Raw genomic sequence first — 22,779 nt, 5'->3', positions numbered from 1 at the left:
GTATTTTTTTTTTCCACTTAATTTCAGTGAAGTTCGGCAGCACAATTCTGCACAAGTGCAAACCTGTTACTTTATGGCTGTGTCCCGACTTTGACCAGAGGGTAAACTGACTGCTGGGGATTGAAATTGCGCTTCTATGAGACCACAGAGCGGTGGTCTATTGTTTGTCGTTTTCACATCATTTCTATTCTAACAGACTCCCACATTCAAAAGTGATCCTGATCCCCGTTCCCTCCCAAGAGCAACCAGATTCACCGGACATCAGAAGGACAAGTATGCAGTAAATGTACCTTACTCTCAAACTTCTCAGTTCCAGAGGTCTCAGCTTTTGGCCTTTGGCCTGAATTATATATTCTATCCTATCAAAAATGAACCATCATACATTTTTAAACATGGGGTTGACAAGTTTCTGGGTTTGCCTGCAAAATGACACAAGATGTAATGCCGCTGGTCATTTCAGCAAGTCCAACACATGCTGTGGTTGTAAACTCGGTCAGGCACCTTCTATTTGGTTCTGGAGTCAGAGCAGGCATCATTGCTCTCAATGACTGGGACCTGGGAGAGTCCGAAAAATGTAAACACTAGCCGGTAGAATCAGTATTAGGTAAATCTCTTAGAGCTTTACTTTCTTTCCAGTAATCTTCAGCTGAAAACCCTTATGGACAGAGTCAACAGACTTTAATAAACCCAAGAGGACTTCAGAAGGGAAAGCAACTTGCAGAGAAAGAAAAGTTACAGGAAAAGGGGACTAACTAATAAATATGAGGAAATGCCATAAAACCAATGTATACATGAATTCAGAAGACATCTGCAGCAGCAGAGAGCAGGAATGAATTTGCTCCTTGCTTAAATGTTTGGAGATCGAAAGATTCCACAACTGCACTAAGTAAAGTATTTCATATTTTAGTTGCATTCAGGGTACAGCTAGAAGACTGGGTAGTATTGAACCTCTGGCTAAAGAACAGCACACATTTTTCACAGCATCAGCGGGCCTGTCCCATTTTCCTTCAGCTGGGGGTTAACATGAACCGTACATGAACTTTCAACTTACAAACATTCAGGTACAGTACACACATACAGGTCTGCATGCACAGTGAATTGTGTTTTAGGATAAAAAAAACAGGCAGTACGGTATTGACTATTATCACACTATATTTGAATAGGTGTGAAGAGTACAAATAGCCAACTGCACTGTAACTTGTTTGTAATTAGGGTGGAGCCTGTACACATTCTTCAGCAGCTTTTTTACCCTATGGTCAAAACTGTTGGCACTTTCTGAAATACCGTTCTTATGCATCATTGCGAGATAGTTTTAGATTTTGTAATTTAATTGCCTTGAAAGAAACTTGCTTAGTCTCAAACTTAGTCATCCTGGGGTCTAAGTAGAGTTTATTATTTTAAAGGATTAGTTTATCCAGTCCTCTGAGCCTAATAAAGTCTCTTCTGGGCTGGTTGTTAAATAGCTGCCCCTGGTGAGGCTCGATCTGACAATCCTGGCATCGTAAGTACCGTGCGCTAACTGCATTTTGTATTTTTCGAGATCTGAAAAAGCGATTGAAGTATTTTTTTTTATAGTTGAAGAGAAATGATTGTGATGTGGTGTATGCATTCTACTTTCAGCTTTGGCTTACAGCGTCTTCGCTAATGTTGGGCTATGATAAATAAAAGTTGTTGATTGGAAAATTCTTGAAAGAGATTGAAGTATTTTTGTCACAGGAATTTTTTTTACATAGAATGTTCCGTGTGTACTATATTGAATCTCAAGTGCATCCCTAGAATCTCAGAAGGTGACTGCGTGAAGGTCATGTACGATTTCCATGAAGTCTTTTTAAAGATGAAAAGTTATCTAAATGTGAGTAGCTGGGGATTGTATTTGAATTCTGAATATGTAGACTGTATATGAAATGTTTTATTTTTTTTCAAATCTGTTGGTAGAGATTGAAGTATTTTTAGCAAGTTGGGCTCATCTACTATAGAAGAAGGCCCTTTGTGTTTTTGTCTAAAACCAAGTCAGAAGACGTGATGGATCATCTTGGTGGAAAAAAGTGTGTCCTCACTGCCCCCTATGTTTTCGTTTACATCATGATAAAAACAATTATGAGATTGAAGTCATTTTTTATGAAAGAGAGAGATTGAAGTATTTTTTTGGTCATACGAAAGAGATTGGAGGATCTTTCAAAGCTGATAAGAATTCACAAGTGATTCAGCGGCTTTTTGGGAATTCATGTGCCGTGGAGAGTTGCCCCTTTACGGAGATGAGACTCAAGAATCGTCGGCCTCCACTCTCCCCCGATGTTGGAAATTGTTGCGGCAAAAATAATTTGCGTGGAAAAGTCTTCCTGAGGATGTTGTCCTACTGGAATCTCGAAAGTTCAAGCGAAAATGCAACGTATGACTACCTTGTAGCAATTCTCCTTGTATTTGATAATTGAAGGACATTTTTACGTATTTATTTCTGAATTTGGTTAATTTTTTATTTGTTCCGATACGTAATACAAACCTTTCGGTCCTTTAACAATAGGAATATACTTTTGGCGTAGCTGGAATTACGGCCGTTGAATCTTGAACAAAGTGATTAGGCCAGTAACTACTGTGGGGCAGGCTAGCTGCCCGGATTGTAAACACTCCACTTTACTTTCGGCCGTCGGAAGAACGGGGTGTTTGTGAGCTCCAGCTGACTGGTCGTTAATATTTTTTCCGGTGGGATCCTTTTGGTTTATTTTTTTGTATTTAAATAATTATGAATATACGGTGTTTGATATTAATACTAAACAAAGGATTGTCCTTAGTTTTTCAATTAATATACAAACCCACTTTTTGTGATAGCCTTTGTAACCGCCCCTCTACTTGTGTTAAGAGCCGGCGGCTAAGGTATGCCAACATATTTACATTCTTTCGCCCTTTAACACTGGCTCAGACCTGCATGAGGACGAGATATGTATTTATCGTGAGGATGAGACATGTATTTAACGTAAGTGATATTGATCCTGTAACGGGACATGTATTCATCCGGAAATTACGCTTATGCTTGGGAATTACCAAAAGAACTTCAAAGGTTTGTTGTTATGGTAATTTCTTTTCTTCTTCCTTTCACTTACTATCGGAAGATGGTAGAAGGATGGGCATGCGATGCTGATGTTGGGGGATCTCCTCTCACTTCGGAGGTCGGCGCCCTTGGATGTGTGAGGAGTATCCTCATTACTTTAATTTTTTTTTCCTTATTTTACAGACTAGTGGTGATTGTGTTTTCAGCAGTATTGGTTGGATGCTATTCGTGTTGGTTATCCTAACCTTGGAATTGTACCTATGACTCGTAGCATGTTGCAGCCTCTCGTTCGCGAGAGGTACCGAGTGTACGGTCACCTGCGGGTGACCGTTCAGCCAAGACCCAGGCAACCGAGTTCACTCGGCGCCAGGATCCAGGCACGGAGCGGAAGACTGGTGGGAGTCGCCCAGGTGACTCCCACCAGGCCAGCGATCGCTCTCGTGGCAAGTCACTGGTACCCAGGGTTGACGCGATGGTCCCAGACCAGCCGCGGGCTGAGGTGAGGAAGCAGTCTCCTGAAGCGGCGTGACGCGCCATGAGTGACAGGCCTCGCTCCCACCGCGACAGCGGACTCTGCCGGTCCCCTGACTGCCGCTCCCACCGGGACTGGGCGGAGAGGGGGACCAGCAGCAGCTCTTCTGACGCTCAGGACTGTCGCTGCGGTTCTCGGACCAGCTGCTCTTCCCGGGAGAGCCGCTCGATCAGGCCTGCAGATCGATTGCCACCGCGGGTTGGCGAGCGTCTGCAAAAATCTCTCTCTCTCTCTCTCTCTCTCTCTCTCTCTCTCTCTCTCTCTCTCTCTCTCTCATGCTGGTCTGCAGGTGGGCAGGGGGGGGGAGCGTCAGACCTACCTCTCCTATCCCTTCAACTTCCTAGGGCTACACCGGGAAGAGCAAGGCGATCGGGGAGTGATCGCAAGGGGCGCGCTCCATGCTCTCCCACCGCGACAGCGGACTCTGCCGGTCCCCTGACCGCTGCTCCCACCGGGATCGGACGGATAGGGGAACCAGCAGCAGCTCTTCTGACGCTCGGGACCATCACCACTGCTCTCGGTCTAGCCGCTCGACCAGTGCAGCCCGATCACCAGCAGCTCTCCTGAAGAGACTGATGCTCCGTTCTTGGTCCAGTGTTTCTCAGTGTTTCTCTGCAAGAAGACCGCTGGTCCAGACCGGTAGCTAGATCGTCACCGTGGTTGATGATCGCCTACAGTCCTCCCAGCCTACTGGTTCTGCTGGTAGGCAGGGGAGGAGCTCTCGTAACAGCTCCCCTGACATAAGAGACCAACGCTCTGTTCCTTGGTCCAGCGTTTCTCCACAAGAAGCCGCTGGTCCAGACCTGCAGCTCAATCGCCACCGTGGTGATCGCATGCAGTCCTCCCAGCCTACTGGTTCTGCTAGTAGGTAGGGTAGGAGCATCAGGTCTCCCTCACCTGTCCCTTCAACCTCCTCAGGCTACACCGGGAGGAACGAGGCGAACAGGAGTGACCGTGAGGAATGCACTTCTTTCGGTCCGGCCACAGGCCTGGTTTGGTCTTGGGACTAACAGATCCTTGCTCAAGTGGTTGGAGGAGATTGTGGGGGGCTGGCAAGGACAAATGACGCTTCCCAGACTCTCGGAGGGACCATCACCGCCGTTCATGTGACGGTCCGTCTGGACCACGCACTCAGAGACCAGGGTGGGCTCCCCCTTCAGTCCTCGTGAGAGGTTTCGACCTGGACGAGGACTGGGATGCGTATCGGCTCTCTCCTGTCAGGTGCTCGCTCAGCCCCACCCAGATGACGGTCACCGTGGCGGCAGATGTTTAGCCTACAGTACGAGTTCGTAACCCTCCTCGGGAAAACATTTTCTCCAGACGCTAACGTTTTCCTAGACTCTGAGCGGCCATCACCGCACAGTGATGGCTGCTCGTACTCGCTTCTCCGACTGCTAGTTCCGCTGGGAAGGCAAGCAAGTATCCAATCTTCCTCCCCCATTCCCTCTCTCCCTATGGCTGAGAAGGGAAGGGGAGGGATCCTGCAGAGCGTTCTCCGTAGGATTCCACATTGGGGACTGCGTTCCTGGCGGGACCTTCGGGTCCAACCGGACGTAAGTCCCCGTCGTTGAGGAAGGGTCTTGCCCGATCCTCGATTTCTACGGGAATCGGGAGGACTACCGCCCGATGATCGTCTAACGAATTCGGTGGGGGTTTCGCTGAGTGCTTAAAGTTCTTCGGAATTTCTAGCGATCTCCGAGTGTTCTGGGTCTTCCTACGATCTACAAAACACTTGGGCGAAACCACGGTCCACAGTGGGCGAGACGAGGATCCCAGATAATTATTACTACGGATAACCGGGGAATCTCACCGAATGCTCGAATTCCCTGGAATTTCTAGTGTTCGAGAAAAGCACTGCTGCTGAAGGAAGAATATCTCGGGAAGGGCTCAGCCTGGATGGACCTGACGCTCGCCTCAGTAGGCGGCCAACCCTGGGATAGAGAAGAACAGGTGGGAACATCCAGTGTGGCTTGAACTATCGTCTTTGGTATCCTGTTATCACCATAGAAGTCTTCCTTCGGGGAAAACTTCTCTTTCACTCTCTTCATTAGATATGAAGGGTGTCTGCTTTCCAAACCTTATTCTTGCTCCTCGAATGGAAGAAAGAATTTAGGATGGAGGTCTATGTACGGAACCTACAAAACCCCCTACTATGTATATTGCCCTCTCCGACATGCTTCTGTTATCAGTTGAAATTGTCCGAGGTGTAGGCACATACCGTACTTAACTCTACGGGTTGTGACCGAGATGAATAGTATTTTCTTAATTGAACTGCAACTCGGGACTGCCTGCAAACCTCCCAGAGTTACCAGTTTCGATTTTGAGATACTTATGGTATTGTTACAACAACATCATCTCAGCGTTTGTATTCGTCGAAATCCGTTTTTGATTAAATGCAAATGCTCGAGGGTATTTTTTTTGCGCTCGATGGTTCTAGCTGAAAGCATTCCTTCCTTTGAATGGATTACCTGGCAACTCAGGATGACGAGTGAGCGAGAGCTAGCGGTGTATTGGCTGCCTACTGCTGCGTCGCAGCCCAGTCCAGCTGGCTCTCCAAGATAGCATGGTCGGGGCTTAGTCCTCTCTCCTCTACAATGATTGACTACCGAACCGAATCTCTGCCCAGCAATCACAGACTTAGGTCTCTGGTTGGCTGGAGTTCTCGCATATGTGAATGACCATCTCTACTGCATCACCTTGGACATTGCGAGAATTTTCAGACAGAGATATCTCAATAGACTCGCTATCATCTTTCTGTTTACCGCACGGTAACAGAATTCTGTAGCCTAGTCTCCCACTGCATCGCACCTGCTGCTGCGATAATGCGGAATGATTTCTTCAGACATGTGAGTTTGTCTTCTAAATATATCTTGTATTCTTAGGTGTGCAATTGTTCATTGTTCACCCCGAATTGTAGATGTATAACGGAAGACATCGCCTGTGCCCCTCCCTGCCAGCTCTACTTCCAAGTATATAGATGTCCTCCCTGGATAACCTGGGAAGAAGATGATGATGATTCAGCCCATGAGAAGCGGTTCTTCAGGCAGTACATCCCTGAGTTTTCATTACTGAAAAGCGCTCCGCTTTCACTGCAACTCCGACTTCTCACCGAACAGCAATGAAGTAGCGGTTTAGCGTTTTCAGTCCTTTGTAAATCACAGGGATTAAACCGTCTTCGCGGGTTGGTGTCATCGGGGGGACTTTTCTAATTTCAGAATCTTGAGAGTTTCTTCTCTTTATTCGGCTGTGAAACTTAGGTCTGCATTCACCTACCACCTTCGTCTTCAAAATCACATAGTGTTGTTTCTCCTTAGCTGAGATTCAACTACTATGAGAACTTCTGTCTTGCCATCAGGGACCTCGGTCTCTAGAAGGCAATTGACTTTCGCCTGTTGGGCACATGCCTTGAGAGAATCATCATCTCGCCTTCCGGCATCGGTGGCAACAGATAGACGATTTGTATGATCTCTCGGCATAACCCTTCAAAAGGCGTGACTACGCCTTTTGAAGGGTGACTACGCCTCGGATGCCTGGACAGATCGCCTCACACAACTGAACGTTGTCGAAGCGTCCAAGACCGTCATGAGCTACGCTGTGGACTTAGTATCGGTTGTTCCAGATCAATCATTACTTCGTCCTACTAGCGTGTTCCGGTACCCATAACCATCGACACCCACCATGGAGTGTCGGTGTCCTATCCACCGCGGAGACGAAGAGACTTCGCTGCAGTGGGGTACGAGACCGCGAGAGACTTCGCTGTAGTGGGATATGAGACCGCGAGACACTTCGCTGCAGACGGATAGACCAGTATAGGTACTGGACATCACTCTGAAGAATATGTCGGACAGGAAGATGGATAGGTCATTGCGACCATATCCTTCTTTCCTTCCGGGACTGCCCACAGGTCCTTGGAACCTCATTTCCCTGGACCAGTGGTGGATGCTTGCAAGATGTGTTTGCTTACCCAGCTCCTCGACATGACAAGTTGCTTCTCGTCCATGGTGTGCATTTGTAGAGGTAAGAAGGATGCGAGAGTGACTGTCTCTACCCCTTCCATCCCTCGTCTATCCATTCTCTCTTCGGGTTGAGGATAGGACTCGAACTCACACTGGCTGGTCGGACGATCGATGCGGTAAGCCTGTACATAAGCATCCTTTTTTTGTTTTTTCTTATCAGAATCATAGAAGCAATCCCGCTCCTTCCTCTAGCAAGGGGAGGAAGGAGACTGACAATAATGGCAAACCCTTCCCAGAACTTTGCATTAATGTCTCCGACGCCAATATTCTTCACAGCCCTTTTTCGGATGAGTCACGATCCCTCACTCATTTCGAAAAGGCCCAGAAGTCTGACTCTTGATCACGCAGCTCCTATACTCTGATCAAGTTGTCAGATGCAGCAGGGCACTCCTCCTCGCTCTTACGACCAGGAGGAGTAGCCTAGGTGCGCAGAACTCCAGTCAGTTCTAGAGGCTCACTCAGATTCCGCCCACCAATCAGTGAGTCTTCCTATTGTTAAAGGACCGAAAGGTTTGTATTATGTATCGGAACAAATAACAATTTGTCGAAAATTGTATTTTTCCTAACTATACAAACCTGAGGTCCTTTTAGAAATATGCCCACCTCCTGCCACCCCTCAATCTGAAACCTGGGCCGAAAGGCATAGTGGAGTGTTTGCATCTGGGCAGGCTAGCCTGCCCCACGGTGGTTACTGCCTAACCACTTTGTTCAAGGTTCAACGGCCGTAATTCCAGCTACGCCGAAAGTATATTCCTATTGTTAAAGGACCGAAAGGTTTGTATAGTTAGGAAAAATACAATTTTCGACAAATTGTTATTTTCTAATAACTGATCTCCTCTTTCTGTATTTCTTATTACCTTTTGTTACTTCTTTTTAATGAACACCACAGTATTCTTTGGAAGCTTGAATTTCAAGTTAGTGGCCCCGTGGGCTTGTTCTATAGGAGGGGGTTCATCTTCTGAGTAATAGTGTAATAATTAAAGGTCTATCTCTCATTCATATGCATGTAAGATTTGAAATACATGTACTCATGGCATTTTAGATTTATAACGAAGGTGACTTCATTTCCTTTTGTAATAGGAATTAGAGACTATGTAATTTGTACCTTTTCTGTAGCTGAGACTTAGGAAGATTAACTTAGAATTAAGTTACCTGCCTTTTGAGCCATTTAAATATTGTACACTTAGTTGTGGTATGATATAAAATATTTGTTTGTATAAAAATCTGTGACCTCATTCTGCAAAAAGCTTCATGCATGTATTCTTTTTTATCACGCAAGTTGGCTGCAGGTCCCACAAATCAGTAACTCGTAGTTGTTGGTAATACAATAGCATATAGTTTCATCTTTCTTTATGCTTAGCAAACATAACGATAACAGATCAGCATCGACCTTTCAAACTTGAAAGGAACCACAAATTGGAAAATAAATATATTTAAGAAATCCACAGACAGTGTTGGAGCTTCATTCCCCCTGTTCAGCATGGAAACATTGAAAGATGATAATGCAGTGAAGAGGAGCTATAGCACTCCAAAACTGTTTGTGCCTCTGGATATATTTATCATCCAATTTCTGGTGCTTTTCAAATTTCAGCAAAACATTCTGTCTTACTGTTAACCTCTCAAGAGAATGAATGGGCCAGAATTGACCCAGGTAGTTTAGTCATCTCAAAAAGTACTCATGGTACAGTGGTCCCCCAGTATTCGTGGGGGATGCGTACCAGACCCCCCCCCCCCCCCCCCCCCCCCCCCCTGCGAATAGTTGGAACCCCATAAAAACACTTTAAACAGGCTATTTTGTTAGTTTTAACTAAAAAAAAAAAAACTAAAAATTTTAATACCCATTTTTTTAATAATTATAAAAAGCTATTCATGGGGGTCTGGTACGCATCATCCATCACCCATGAATATGGGGGTGGGGGGGGACCACTGTATTTAAAAATCAGTCTACAGATAGCTTTCAGGAATCTGTTTGAATATGTTTTTCCGTCTTGATGAAAATGGGAATTGAACAGACTCCCAAAGGCTCTGTGTAGAGATTGATGTTTAAATTTATACGTAACCCTTCCATAACTGTAGATTAGTTTCTCCATTCGAGAGATCTTTCATTTCTGAAATAAATTGAACTGCACTTAAGGATTTGTCAGTAAAATTCAGTAGTTAATATATGAATGTGGCAATGAACTTTTAACTTTCATTGAATTACTCCTTTTATGGAAAGTGGCTTTTGTTTTCAGTAATGCTTTCTGGTGAAGTACAAAAGCAAAGACTTTTGAACATCAGAACTGTGCTCTTCATTAGTGTTTTATGTCAGTACTGATGAAGAAAAACTTCCAGGTGTTTATAAGTCTTTGTTTATGTCATTTACAAAATAGAGTTTACTATGCAACTGGATTTTTATGACATAAACTGGTTTTCATGAGATTGTGAATGTCTTAGCACAAGCAGTAGTATCTCTAATGTGCACGTGGTTTGTTCTTAGTTGGGGGCGTAGGACAGATACTGACGACATTACAGAGGTCTTGCAGAGGTGTGCTGGATGATCAAAAGGTCCTCCTCTGCAGTCCACTTTCCACAAAGTTGTGAAAGTAACAACCGAGCTTCTGCATGTATCAGCTACATTATTCTCATTATTTTGTGCTGAGCTACCAATTTAGATAACTGAATTGATTGTCAAGTGTAAGATACAGGTTAGTAAGGCTAGGAACTTTCTGTCATTGCTGTTAGCTGTGAGATAACCAGAGTATATTCAAGCGCATGTTACAGCATAGGGCCTTTGCTACTTTACCGACTCCGTCACTCAAAAGAAAGCCAGATCCCCAAATGTGACTTTTAAGTTGAAGTGCTACTAAAATCTTGGAAATTTGACCTTGTGAGGACTGATGCTTGAAGCTTCTAAATCACACACTGAGTTAAGGTGGAATTGTATCATAAGTTTATTGTCTTGTTTTCTCCTTCTGTTACTTGACAGTATTGTAGTTTATTCTGTCTTGTTTCCCCCTTCCGTTGCTCTAGAGCACAGGTGGACAACCTTTTAAGCATCAAGACCAACCCATTGTTTGTTTTTCAAGATGAGAGCAGTAAACATTTTTATTTTTTCATTATAAATTTTAAATAGTGAATTAATATAATTTATATTGCCATTATATTTTAACTAAACCTTTTAAGTACCGAAAGCTAAAATTTTAGGATTAATAGGATTTTTGTTATTAGATGTCATGTTGCCTGTTGACAAAAGCTTGTAAATGTAAAGGAGGAATATATTTCTTCGACATTTTTCCCCCCCCCCACCCCCCCCCCCCCCCCCCCCCTCCCCCCCCCCCCCCCCCCCCCCCCCCCCCCCCCCCCCCCCCCCCCCCCCCCCCACCCTCCTTTTTTTTTTATGAGAGACTTACTGGAAGCAAATCTCTTTCCATTTTCTCAGAATGAAGTACAGTAATTTTATGCTACATGAAAATGTAATTATAGTTATCGGAAAAACACACAACCAATTTAGATATAATTGTATTTAACTAAACAGATTTTCTTCTTTACATATTGTATTTATTTATTTATAAATGTTTAATTATGAAACGTGCTGCATCACTGCTCACTGGCACTAAATTCACTTCCCCCGAGAGCACTGTCAGACCATCAAAGGGGCAGGAGAGTGCACATGATTAACAGGTTATTCACCTCTGCTGTACAGTACTATGGTCTGTTCTGTCTCGTTTTCCCCTTCCGGTACTTTACATTGTTGTTTATTCTGTCTTGATCTCCCCTTCCGTTACTATGCTGTTGTCTCATTTTCTCCTCCGGTTACCGTACAGTGTCGTCGGGTGTTCCGTCTTGTTTTCCCCTTTCGTTACTCCATACTGTTGTCATCTATTCTGTCTCATTTTCCCCTTTTGTTACTCTTACGTTATTACTCTACAGTCTTGTTGTTTGTTCCATCTCGTTATCCTCTTCCGTTACTGTACAGTATTGTTGTTTGTTCTGTCTCGTTTTCCCCTTTCATTACTCTACAGTATTTTCGCACACAACGTAAATGTTCAGTAACTGCAGTAACAAATCTGCGCCAACACAGGGTTGTCGAAGAGTGTAACAGAGGCCTCTGAGCAAGTGAGGGGTTGAAAACGGAAGTAGAATAGATGGTAATAAATGCAGTGCAACATTTTTTAAGAAACTGTTATTAGCTGTCAAATTAACTTTGCTGGATATTTTAATCCTTGGCAATCCTGCAGTCTTAACTTAGTGTATAAACAACCCATAGGCTACAGTAAATCACCACCCTTCTTACAAATATTCAACTTACAAATTCAGAGATAAAAGCAATTGTGATCACAAATTAGAATTAATCGGTGTGCTTCTGGTTGCCACCTGTAAGTTCAGTTTTTGTATACAGTACTATATGTACAGTGCATTGTATTTTAGGATGAAAGTACATACAGTAAATCATTCCATACCTAAATCAGCATGAAGGGTACTGTGACCAACTTATAAACATTCAACATACCAATGGCTGTCTGGAATACATCTTGTTTGTAGGTAGGGTGGTGTCTGTATTTTGCACTTACAACTGCGTGATGGATTTGTAACTTGTCACTGTAATTCATTTGAAAAGTAGCTACGGGCAGTCTCCAGTTATCCGTGATCTATGGTGCTTGTAACAACAGTAGCTGAATTTTTGGTGCTGATATGCGTCGATCCTCGCTTACCTCTCAGAAGAAATATCCTTGACACCATGTATTGTTCTATAGATGCCAAATAGCAACTGGTTTTGTTCTTTTATTCATTTGGATTGCCAATTCAGAGTGCTCGTTTTTAAAATTTTTTGCTCGTAGGGCAACCTTTTAGGATGTTAATGAAAGAAATAACATGAATCAGTGACAGCCCTATTTGTAGCATATGTTGACCACCACCATTTTTATATGTTAGACATTTACTATTTTCTCACCTTTTAAGAAACTATGGTAGGTTGAAACTTACATTAGGAAAAATAATGACAGATCACTATTTTTAAAGTTTACAGCCAGATTCATACATCACCTGATCTCAATCAGAGCTTCTCTTAGATATAGGTCAGTCAGTCTTATGAAGTCAGTTGTCCTTAATGTTAATTTTGAATTCCCTAGTGTTATCAAGTTGCCACGGCGGCCTTTGTAGGGTCTTGGTGGCGGCAATGATCACCATGTGACTGTAATGACTTTTTTGAACTTAGCAGAGACTTTCAGATGAATGAGAAACGGTTTGTCTATCCTACAGCAGCACCAAGGGAAGAACAAGAGGGCGGTCGAGCAAGAGAACCTCCAGAAGAAATTGAAGGCGTCTTAGTGGCGAGAACTGACGTAGAGTACGTCCCCCCCACGACGTCTTCGTGCCCGACGCAAGAGCCACGAAGCCATAAGAATGCTTGACGTTCTCTGACGTTTGTTTAGGGTTCTCTCGTCTTACCCTGCATGTTCGCAAAGAACTGCTGGATGGGTGACTTTGCGAAGTGTGATAGTATGCCTTCTGTGTGTTGTGCCTTTTCAAGATATGAGTTTAACTGTGAGGAGGCATCTGAAAGTGACAAACATTTGTAAAATAAGAATGATGATCCCTTATTTAGTTTTCAGCCAAGTACAGTTCCTTATCAGAACTTAAGGAAATCATTCAGATTACCAGACCTGACACCTGCGTAGGGATTCAGCTTGGAGTTACCCAGATCATAGGTATTCATAGTGTCAAAAAGTACTTGTAATCTTCTTAGGCACGAAGATATGGTACTTCAGTTGTATTCCACATAGGAAAATGAAAATGGTATGTCTCAGAAAATGCCCAACAGGGAGCGTTTATTAAGGAAAGAGATAAAGTTTACAGTGTATGTTTAAAATTTTATGCCTTTCTTGGCCACACACACACTGTAAACTTTATCTCTTTCCTTAATAAATGCTCCCAGAAGAGGTCCATTGGAGGACGAAACTGTTGGGCGTTTTCTGAGACATAATATTTTCATTTTCCTATGTGGAATACAACTGAATTAGTGACAAAAGTTATACTGTCAGCCCCATGACATTGAACAGTGAAGCATATCTTTGCAGTGAAATGTTTGAAGTCGACCTGAACAGTTTCTGATTGTGACTCGACTACATTCTAACAGATTTGTAATGGAAGAATCTTGTATATTAAGTGACAGATAGTTTTGGGAACTCCTCTGTATCTCTGGGTGAATTTTCATGTGAAAAACATCATTCCTTTTATTGTTGTCACTAACGTCAGTCATTTGTAGTGTAGCTTTTCATTTAGTTAGTGTCCCTTCCGGAGAAAATAATTTTGCGTCTGTGTCGGAAACTTGTGGCCTGAGTCGTGTGTGTGTGTGTTTGTTTGTGGATGCTTTGTTGGTATGTAGAAATTAAACCCTTATGCTGTTTTAATATCCTTTTGCAACCAAGTTGCAAGGGATATGGTGTGTACAACCATTTGTTCTTAAGAGCATTGCTACAAAGGTACAAGCTCATTAGTTTCGGGGTGAAAACATCAAGGTCTATGACAACAGTCGGTTTGACTCTTGTGAAGACCATATAAGGCATACAGTTTGACCATTTGCCAAGTGGGCAGAAGGAAAAAATCTAGAACTTAGGCCAAAGGCCAAGCACTGGAACCTATGAGGTCATACAGCGCCGAAAGGGAAATTGAGAGTAGAAGGGTTTGAAAGGTGTAACAGGAGGAAAACCTCACAGTTGCAGGAGAGAGTGGAAACTAAGATGATAAAAAAGAGAGAAAATATGAACAGAGATACAGTAAAAGGAATGAAAAGGGTCATAGCAGCTACAGGCCAAAGGGATGTTGCAAAGACCCTTAAAAGTAATACCTAGAGTGAACTATGCGAGGTTCACTGATGGCACTAAACCCCCGAAGAGAACCGCGTTCATCTTGGAGTCAGAGGATACGATAATAGAAGGTAAATATAATGCTTATTGCAAGGATATGGCCCCCTGTTGATTTAGAGGTTAACTCTTCCACAGGAAATCTTTGTATGATGCTCAAAATTCCAACCATAAATAGTACTTTCTGATGGGCCTGCTGTCATGCATGGTAAGAGAGGAAGTGAAAAACGCCCATTTCACACCAGATGCGGAGTGGAAATTTAAATGTTTGTGGTGTTCCAGTGTCTGACTTAGAGAAACGAAATATTGCTTAACCGGAAACACACATTTGAACAACCTCTTGACATCAAGTCAAGTGAGTAGTAGCACTTGTCAACTATTAGACTGGAAATGAAAATTGCGTACACCAGAACTTTCAAATAAATACGTCTTGTTTTCAGATGTGACGTCTCTCTTGTATCATTTCCTCCTAGAAGTTGAAATTGATGCTGAAAATGGAGTTTATGTTGTTGATATGGGTCCTTTGAACAATCTTTAGGATCGTCCCTACAGTTTCTCTGACGTAAGTCACACAGTTTAGTTTTGGTACTCACTGTGTGACAGCTGGAGGCAAATGGTAGATGGATGACAGTTGACCATCAATTGAAGTGTCGAAGGTGACGAAAGTGCAGGGTATTATAACATACACTTCAACGAGAAGAGACGACCAGTTGCTATATCCCGAACCCTTTGGTCTTTGCCACTCTGATATACCTTGTCCGTAACGGGGTAATGCCATCAATGCATCTCATACGAGGCACTATAGGCACCACTAAGGTTCTTTGCAGCATCCCTTTGGCCCCTAGCTGCAACTCCTTTCATTCATTTTACTGTACCTCCATTTATATTCTCTTTCTTCCATCTGACTTTGCACCCTCTCCTAACAGCTGATTCATAGTTCATCTGCGAGGATTTTCTCCTGTTAACCTTTCAAACATTTTTACCCGCAGTTTCTGTTTCAACATTGCATGACCTCATAGATCCCAGCTCTTTACCTAGGGCCTAAGTTCTATATTCTATTCTATTTAGCCCCTCTGTAGTAGTGTGATCAGTATGGTCTTGACCTGCCACCTCGGTGGCCGCAAGTTCGATCATCGGGGATTCCGTTGAGGGGTTAGAGATGTGTTTTTCTGGTGATGGAAGTTCACTCTCGACGTGGTTCGGAAGTCACATGAAACCGTTGGCGTTGCTGAATAACCACTGTTCCATGCAACATAAAAACACCATGCAAACAAACAATATATTCTATTCTTCCTCATACAGTCTCTAGAAGTCTTAGCTATTTGTAGATCAGAGAGGCATTGGCTCAGGTAGTGTTCCAACAATTCTATGGTGAATTCACAGACAAGAGGCACTTTTGTTTTTGTAGGGCCATTCAAGTTTTTCTTTCCTTCCTCGCTTGTGGTGGTGTTCCTCAGAGATCCATCTGCTCTCAAGGGAAGTTTTTCAGTGAGAGAGACTCGTGCCCACTCTCTCCCTCCCTTGTAGGTAGCCCCTCTCACTTCGTCTTGTGCTGATTGATCGAGTCGCCTTGATTTCTTTTGCCTTTCAGCTATTCCTTAACCCTTCCAGAGTCCATCTTACTGTTCTCTTCTATGATGTCTTTCAGATCTTCAGAACACATTTAAGTGGGAGTTTGTTAATGGTGAAGTTGTCCAGATTCTCAGCTCTGTTGGACCAACCCTGATTCACAAATTAGGTTTACGTAACAAGTCGTGGAGAGCTCTCTGGGGGTAGAATTTCTAGACATGCAAATCAGAAATTTTGGGAGGTTTCCTTGCTGTAGGTTTTCATTGCGTCGAGGTTTTTTTTTTTTTTTTATTAATTTGGTTCATCTGGCTACTTAGAATACATTTCATATTTGTTATGGTCCTTCTCTCTTGTTCATTAGTCATTAGTAGTGCTTTCAGAAGCCATTTCTTTTCCCTTCTTTGCCAGACTTCGGTAGTTTTTCACTACCCTTTGTTCCTTTAATTTCTTATCATATTTTTTTTTTTTTTTTTTTTATTCCAGAGCTGCATTAGGTACTATTCATCTCCAGTCATCTTCTGCCTTGAGAAAATTCAACAGCTTACTACAGTGATATGAAAGTGTTCTTTGTAATTAATTGCCGACTAAATATCTGTAAAAAGATTGTTGCCATTTCAGTATCGTTGCAATTGCATATTGATAATGGATGACGAGTTGATCTAGGTACATAAAGGAAGATCTCACACCTCTGTAATTGAGACTCGACAGGATTCTTTGAGGTTGGCGATTCGATACTACAGCCATCGTTTGACACGTGTGATTTGTCATTGAAAATTTAGTACTTTCAGAATATAAATTATTGTTCCTTTGGCGAGTTTCTTAGCAGACTTCAGTCTTTTTAGGGTTATAAAGATGTAATTACATGGAAGTGGAATATAAGGTGTAAGCCATAGGCCAAGGGTTGGGGCCTACAAGGTCATTCAGCGCTGAAAGGGAAATTGAGAGTACGAAGGGTTGAAAGGTGTAACTGGAGGTAAATTTGGCAGTTGTAGTATGAAAGAGTTGTTGGGAAAGGGTTAAAGAAAGTAAGATGGAAGAAAGAGATTATGAGTGGAGGTACAGCAAAAGGAATGAAAGGGGCTGCAAAGAATCATAAATAATGCCTATAGTGAACTCTGTGAGGGGCATTATTGGCACTTTCCCCTTTACAATTTTATAAGACATTGTTTTAGCTGCTACATATGCGGCCGATACCCAGTTAGTGGTGCCTCTGTTAAGTTTGTTATGGCACCGTAACTTATTATCAGCACCTTACGGCGCTGATAGCCAAAATAGACCCGTTATGGCACCACATTCAGTGGACCCCCTGTATTCGCGTTCTCCGGATTCACGGACTCACATTCGCGGATTTCTCTTGGGAATGTTTCCCCGCATTATTCGTGGAAAATTCGCACATTTGCGGTATTTTTCTATGAGGAATATCCACAAATTCCTGGGGTTTTTTTTATCAATTCCATCATAAAATGCACTTTTTGTGATAAAACTATTAAAAAAAACCAAGTATGAAAATTTTTAGTGGGTTTTTCTTGAGTTTTAACTAACAAAATAGGCTGTTTATAGCGTTTTTATAGGGGTTCCAAACATTCGCGGGTTCTAACTATTCACGAGGAGGTCTGGTAAGCATCCCCCGCGAATACAGGGGTACCACTGTGTTGCCGATTTTAGGGCACTAGACAAGCACCGATAAGAGAGACTGCTGATAACCGCAGATTACCTGTAGCTTGGTGTTCGATGTTTTTACCTTGTTGGTAATGTATATTTAATAAAATATTCTGGAATTAAAGGGTGCAATGTCCCACGTTTTAAATGAAAGTGATTTTGGTGCTTGAATTAGGCATTCAACTGTGATGCTGTTACGTTTGTGGCTGGATTGTATTGTGGATGCGAGTGAAAGTGTGTCCTCTTATTTTTGTATTTTTGTACAAATACAGTTTTTTTCAGGAATAGGTCATTTTCTTTTTACCTCTTACCGAGCAAGATTTAGACATTTTCCGAGGATCATTCGGAGATGTCGCCGTGGGGCAGTTTTTTATTTAGAAATGTTCCTTACTAAGATTATTTTATGAATTGAATGTCCTTGTTCGGCAGTATCTGTTATTTACAGCAGTGCTCGTTGGCAGTAAGTAGCATTGTTGAGTTGAACAGATTGTAAATTGGGCTTGGCAGTGATGAGAAGAAGAGGTAAGTTTTTTTCATTTCAGTATTTCACCAACTGTACTTTATGGCTAGATAATATTCAGGATTCTTCAGACACCATGAAATAATGAATGGCTCAAATTGAATTGTATTATTTGTCCCAGGTCCATTTAACAGTTGGCGCCTGGAAAATTATCCTGTCGTTAAGACCAAAAAGGTTTGTTAGCCATGAAAAATACAAATTGATTCAAAGTTTGTCATGTCTATAGTAGCAGAACTGCATTGATCCCTGATCCTCATCCCTCGCTTGAGAGCAACCAGATTTGCTGAACAGCCACACCATAGATCTTTCATTCCTCACGCCATTAAACTGGAGAATTCACTCTGGGGATGTTGTGCAATTGGAACCTTAGTGCCTCAGTGGCGTGGTCGGTATGATCTTGGCCTTCCACCTTGGTGGCTGCGAATTCGATTCTCGGGCATTTCACTGAGGGGTCAGAGACGTGTATTTCTGGTGACAGAACTTGACTCTCGACGCGGTTCGGAAGTCAAGTATAAAGCCGTCGGTCCCTTTGCTGAATAACCACTGGTTCCATGCAACGTAAAAACACCATACAAACAAACAAACAAACAAGGAATTGTAACCTTGGAAGTTCAAGCATAGCTGCAGTGCAATACTACTACCCTAAAGCAATTCTTCTTGTATTTCATAATTTATGTATAAAAGGCTAATTGGAGGGGTTGCTGTGGTAGTGTTTAACACTCGCCCCAGGTTTATACCGACACCTTTTACATAGGTGAGCGAGTCAGAGAGTTCTGACATGTCCAATTTAGCAGTTCTCTGGTATTATAGCAATATTTTACTAGAAATAGTGCTAAAGGAGACGTATTTCACTGGGCGACACGGCTTCATCGCCCAGAAATAGATTTTTCCTACGTCAAAATCCCTTTTTCCTTATTGGTAATTGATCTCTTCTGTGTATGTCTTAATCCCTCCTGTTACTTTGAAATGAACCCCACGATAATCTTTGGGAGCTTGAATTTCATGACCCTAAAAGATGACGCTGAGGTTCTCAGTGCCGCTTTTTGCCCTCATCTCCAGAGTAGAGCTTGTTCTTGCATGGCGTCAATTTCAACTATTCAACTTTCATGCAATATGGCATGACCAGAAACATGTTTTTGGTTTTTTGCTGTAACCAGGAAGTTGTTATTAGAGACTGGAGAACTGTAGAAGGGGGTTACCAAACTCTTGTTTTATTTCTGATAAAAACTTTGTTGTCAGTTGGCTTATAGCATGGCTGCGTAATATTGCCAGGATGTATCTTTGACATTTTGGTGTTGCGTTTTTTTGCAGAGGTTTATGAACTTGAAATGTGGAAAATTAGTGTTAAAATATAGATACCACAGTATTTACAAACATTCAGATACAAACAAACAAGATTGCAAATTGAAATTGTGTTCAGAGGGCTCCCCTTTTCCACTCGCAGCTTCAGATTTTGTTTTGCGCACCTATTCAGCGTATACAGTGCTGTACGTCCAATGTATTGTGATTTAGGATGAAAAAATGTACACTAAACTATTGACCTTATATCATACTGCGCTTAAATATCCATGAAGCGTACAGTAACCAGCTTACAAACGATTCAACATACAAAACAGATGTCCAGAATGTATAACTCATTTGTAAGTTGTGTGGAGTCTGTATTTGAGGCGTTTATCTACAGGTACTCAAGTTTCCATCCAACTTCTTTTGCTCTCCTGTGTTCTTCTTGTGAGACTTTGAAAGAGTTTGGCCATGTCTTACAGACTATGCTAAAACGCATCCTAGACATGTTTGTAATTTCCTGGTGGATCTCTGGTACCTCTTTGGCCATTAGAATAATTGATTGCCAGGCACAAAATTGGATCTAATTGCTTTCCCTTGAATTGTGGTTGGACTGTGTGAAACAATTACCATTAGGCAGATAACCAAATGAGAGTGGCTGTGCCTATATAGGAATGTGTGCGTGTATGGCATTTATGTTGGTACTAGAGGACTTTTTTTGTATGTTTACGAATATTGTTTGCACTGCTCAAGTGCATTTAAATTACTCCTAATTGTCCAACACTGTAGTTTTCATAATCTGCATTACTCGACGTTTTTGGTAGGAGCACAAAGATTAAGTGTTATTTATGTGAGGTTTTCATTAACTTGAAAGTTCATACGGACACTTTATAGAGTACTATGCTGTAAACAGCTTGACCATCTAATAGCAGCAGTTATGACTTGGACCATCGACGGATGGTCTCTTATTTTGTAGATTTTTCATAAGTTGTATTTCAACGGGGATCTTTCACAGTTACAAATGAGCCCTTATCCCCCTATATCCTGCTATATTATAGCGCCTCAGCGGTGTGGTTGGTATGGTATTAGCGTCCCACCTCGGTGGTCACAGGTTCGATTCTCAGCCATTCCATTGAGGAGTGAGAGATGTGTATTTCTGGCGATAGAAGTTCACTCTCGACTTGGTTCGGAAGTCACGCAAAGCCGTTGGTCCCGTTGCTGGATAACCACTGGTTCCATGCAACGTAAAAACACAGTACAAACAAACAATGTGCCTTGCTGCCAAACTTCTCAGTTCCGGAGGCCCTTCGTTCCTCCTACCCTTGGACTGGAGCAGCCTCCCAGAGGTTGTGCAATTGGAACTTCAGAAGTTCAAGCAATAATGCAATGCATTACTATAATACTATTCTTGTTGTATTTTAATACATTTTTATCTGTTAATTTATATTTCTTCCTCTTACTTCTTCCTAATGAACACCTTATTCTTTTGGAAGCTTTAATTTCAAGTCAGTGGCCTCTGTGGTGGCCTTGTTCCATATGAATAGGTTTCATCTGAATAATAATAATAATGCTGAGGTCAAATTACCAAGGTGATGTAAATATTCCTCTTGTAAACAGAGTATTTCACAGAATATAATGTAGAATAGTCTTTGTTGTTCTCTCTGACCGATCAACTTGACGTCTGGAAACGCACGTTTGCAAAGCTTATTACCGAAAGAGGAAATTGTTTTACTGACAAGAAAAAGTTTCATTATTGACTTTCTTTTATATTTTGTAGTTGTTTGTCTCTGGTTGTTGGTAGTGGTATGATGGATGATACAGATCAGAAATATTTAACTGAAGTGAGGGTAGACACCACCCTTCTTACAAACACAGTAATGTGGACCCCCCCGTATTTGCGTTCTCCAGATTCGCGGACTCTCACATTCGCGGATTTCTCTTGGGAACGTTTCCCTGCATTATTTGTGGAAAATTCACACATTCACGGTATTTTTCTATGAGAAATATCCACAAATTCCTTTTTTTTTTTTTTTTTTTGTTTTTTTTTTTTTTTTTTTTTTTATATATATATCAATTTCATCATAAAATGCACTTTTTGTGATAAAACTATTAAAAAACCGAGTATGAAAATTTTTAGTGGGTTTTTCTTGAGTTTTAACTAACAAAATAGGTTGTTTTTAGCATTTTTATAGGGGTTCCAAACATTCGCGGTTTCTAACTATTCAGGGGGGGGTCTGGTACGCATGCCATGCGAATACTGTATTACTAGGTGAAATGGTGTTCAAAGCGCATCCCTTTGCCACCGATAAGTTCAAGCTTCATTCAAGCTTGTGTTCCATAAAATACAGTACTACAGGCAGTCCCCCGGTTATCGATGGACTCTTATTAATAGCGATCCAGTTTTATGGTACTTGTCTTGTGCCATAACAGGCCAAGTTTCAGTTATCGGCACCATAAGATATAGATATGTATTAGAGTTCCGTCACCATAACATGCTTAACAGAGGAGTGATAAATCGCTGAGTTTCGGTTAATGGAGGATTTTGCTTGGGGACTGCCTGTAGTACTGTATGTACAGTGAATTGCCTTTTAGAATGAGACAACGTGCAGCACTGTATTGACATTACAGGCAATCCCCGGGTTACGACGGTGGTTCCGTTCTTGAGACGCGTTGTAACCCAAAAATCGTTGTAAGCTGGAACATCGTCAAAAATTTCTAAGAAAACCTTACTTTTAATGCTTTGGGTGCATTGAAAACTATGTAAACTGCATTCTTATTGCATTCTTCATCAAAAAAACCTTCAAATATTGATTATTTTCCATTTTTTGTGTCATATTTCTTTTGCCAGATGAGAGTTGTAGGCGTCGTAACCCTGGAAATAATTTCTGATGAATATAATTGAAAAGTGCCTTAAACCTCGGAACGTCGTAAGCCGAGCCCGTCGTAACCCGGGGACTGCCTTATATCATACTACTGTATATGTAAATAGGCATGAAGAGCACAGTCACCAACTTACGAACGATTCAACATACAGACGGCCGTCCAGATCGTAACTTGGCTGTCAGTAGGGTGGTGTCTGTGTAACGAACTGATATTCTTGTCAAGAATCAATTCCTGTCGTAGATATCTCCAGATAGTGGGTGGTGCTGTCAATTTTTAAAGGTGGCAAAACCCATTCAACGCTTATGTTGTTCTTAAATAACCATTATTACACCGACAAGATTCGTTGTGCTGTTTTGAAGGTTGCTGGAGAGAGAGATAGGCCTGAAGATGTTGCAAAAAAGTAAAGTAAGTTGGTAATGTAATCTGTA

At 42.1% G+C, this 22,779-nt stretch overlaps 1 protein-coding gene across 9 annotated transcripts in view; it reads left to right on the top strand.

Annotated features, from left to right (window-relative positions):
* The window catches only part of LOC135199366 (tRNA (uracil-5-)-methyltransferase homolog A-like), a 99,041-nt gene that overhangs the window by 74,129 nt on the left and 2,133 nt on the right, over window positions 1-22,779 (top strand). The window contains exon 16 of one of the 9 annotated variants that reach the window (XR_010311057.1): window positions 12,839-13,284. The exons of 7 other annotated variants lie outside the window; for them this stretch is intronic. The gene's annotated coding sequence lies outside the window, so the exon portion shown is untranslated. Of the gene's footprint in view, window positions 1-12,835; window positions 13,285-22,779 lie in introns of all 9 variants that reach the window. One more of the 9 variants, XR_010311056.1, reaches the window with a different exon arrangement.

Source organism: Macrobrachium nipponense, chromosome 25 (assembly GCF_015104395.2).
Source record: "Macrobrachium nipponense isolate FS-2020 chromosome 25, ASM1510439v2, whole genome shotgun sequence".
NCBI lineage: Eukaryota > Metazoa > Arthropoda > Malacostraca > Decapoda > Palaemonidae > Macrobrachium > Macrobrachium nipponense.
The sequence above is the reverse complement of the archived record's forward strand: the minus strand, read 5'-3'. Positions and strand labels throughout refer to the sequence as shown.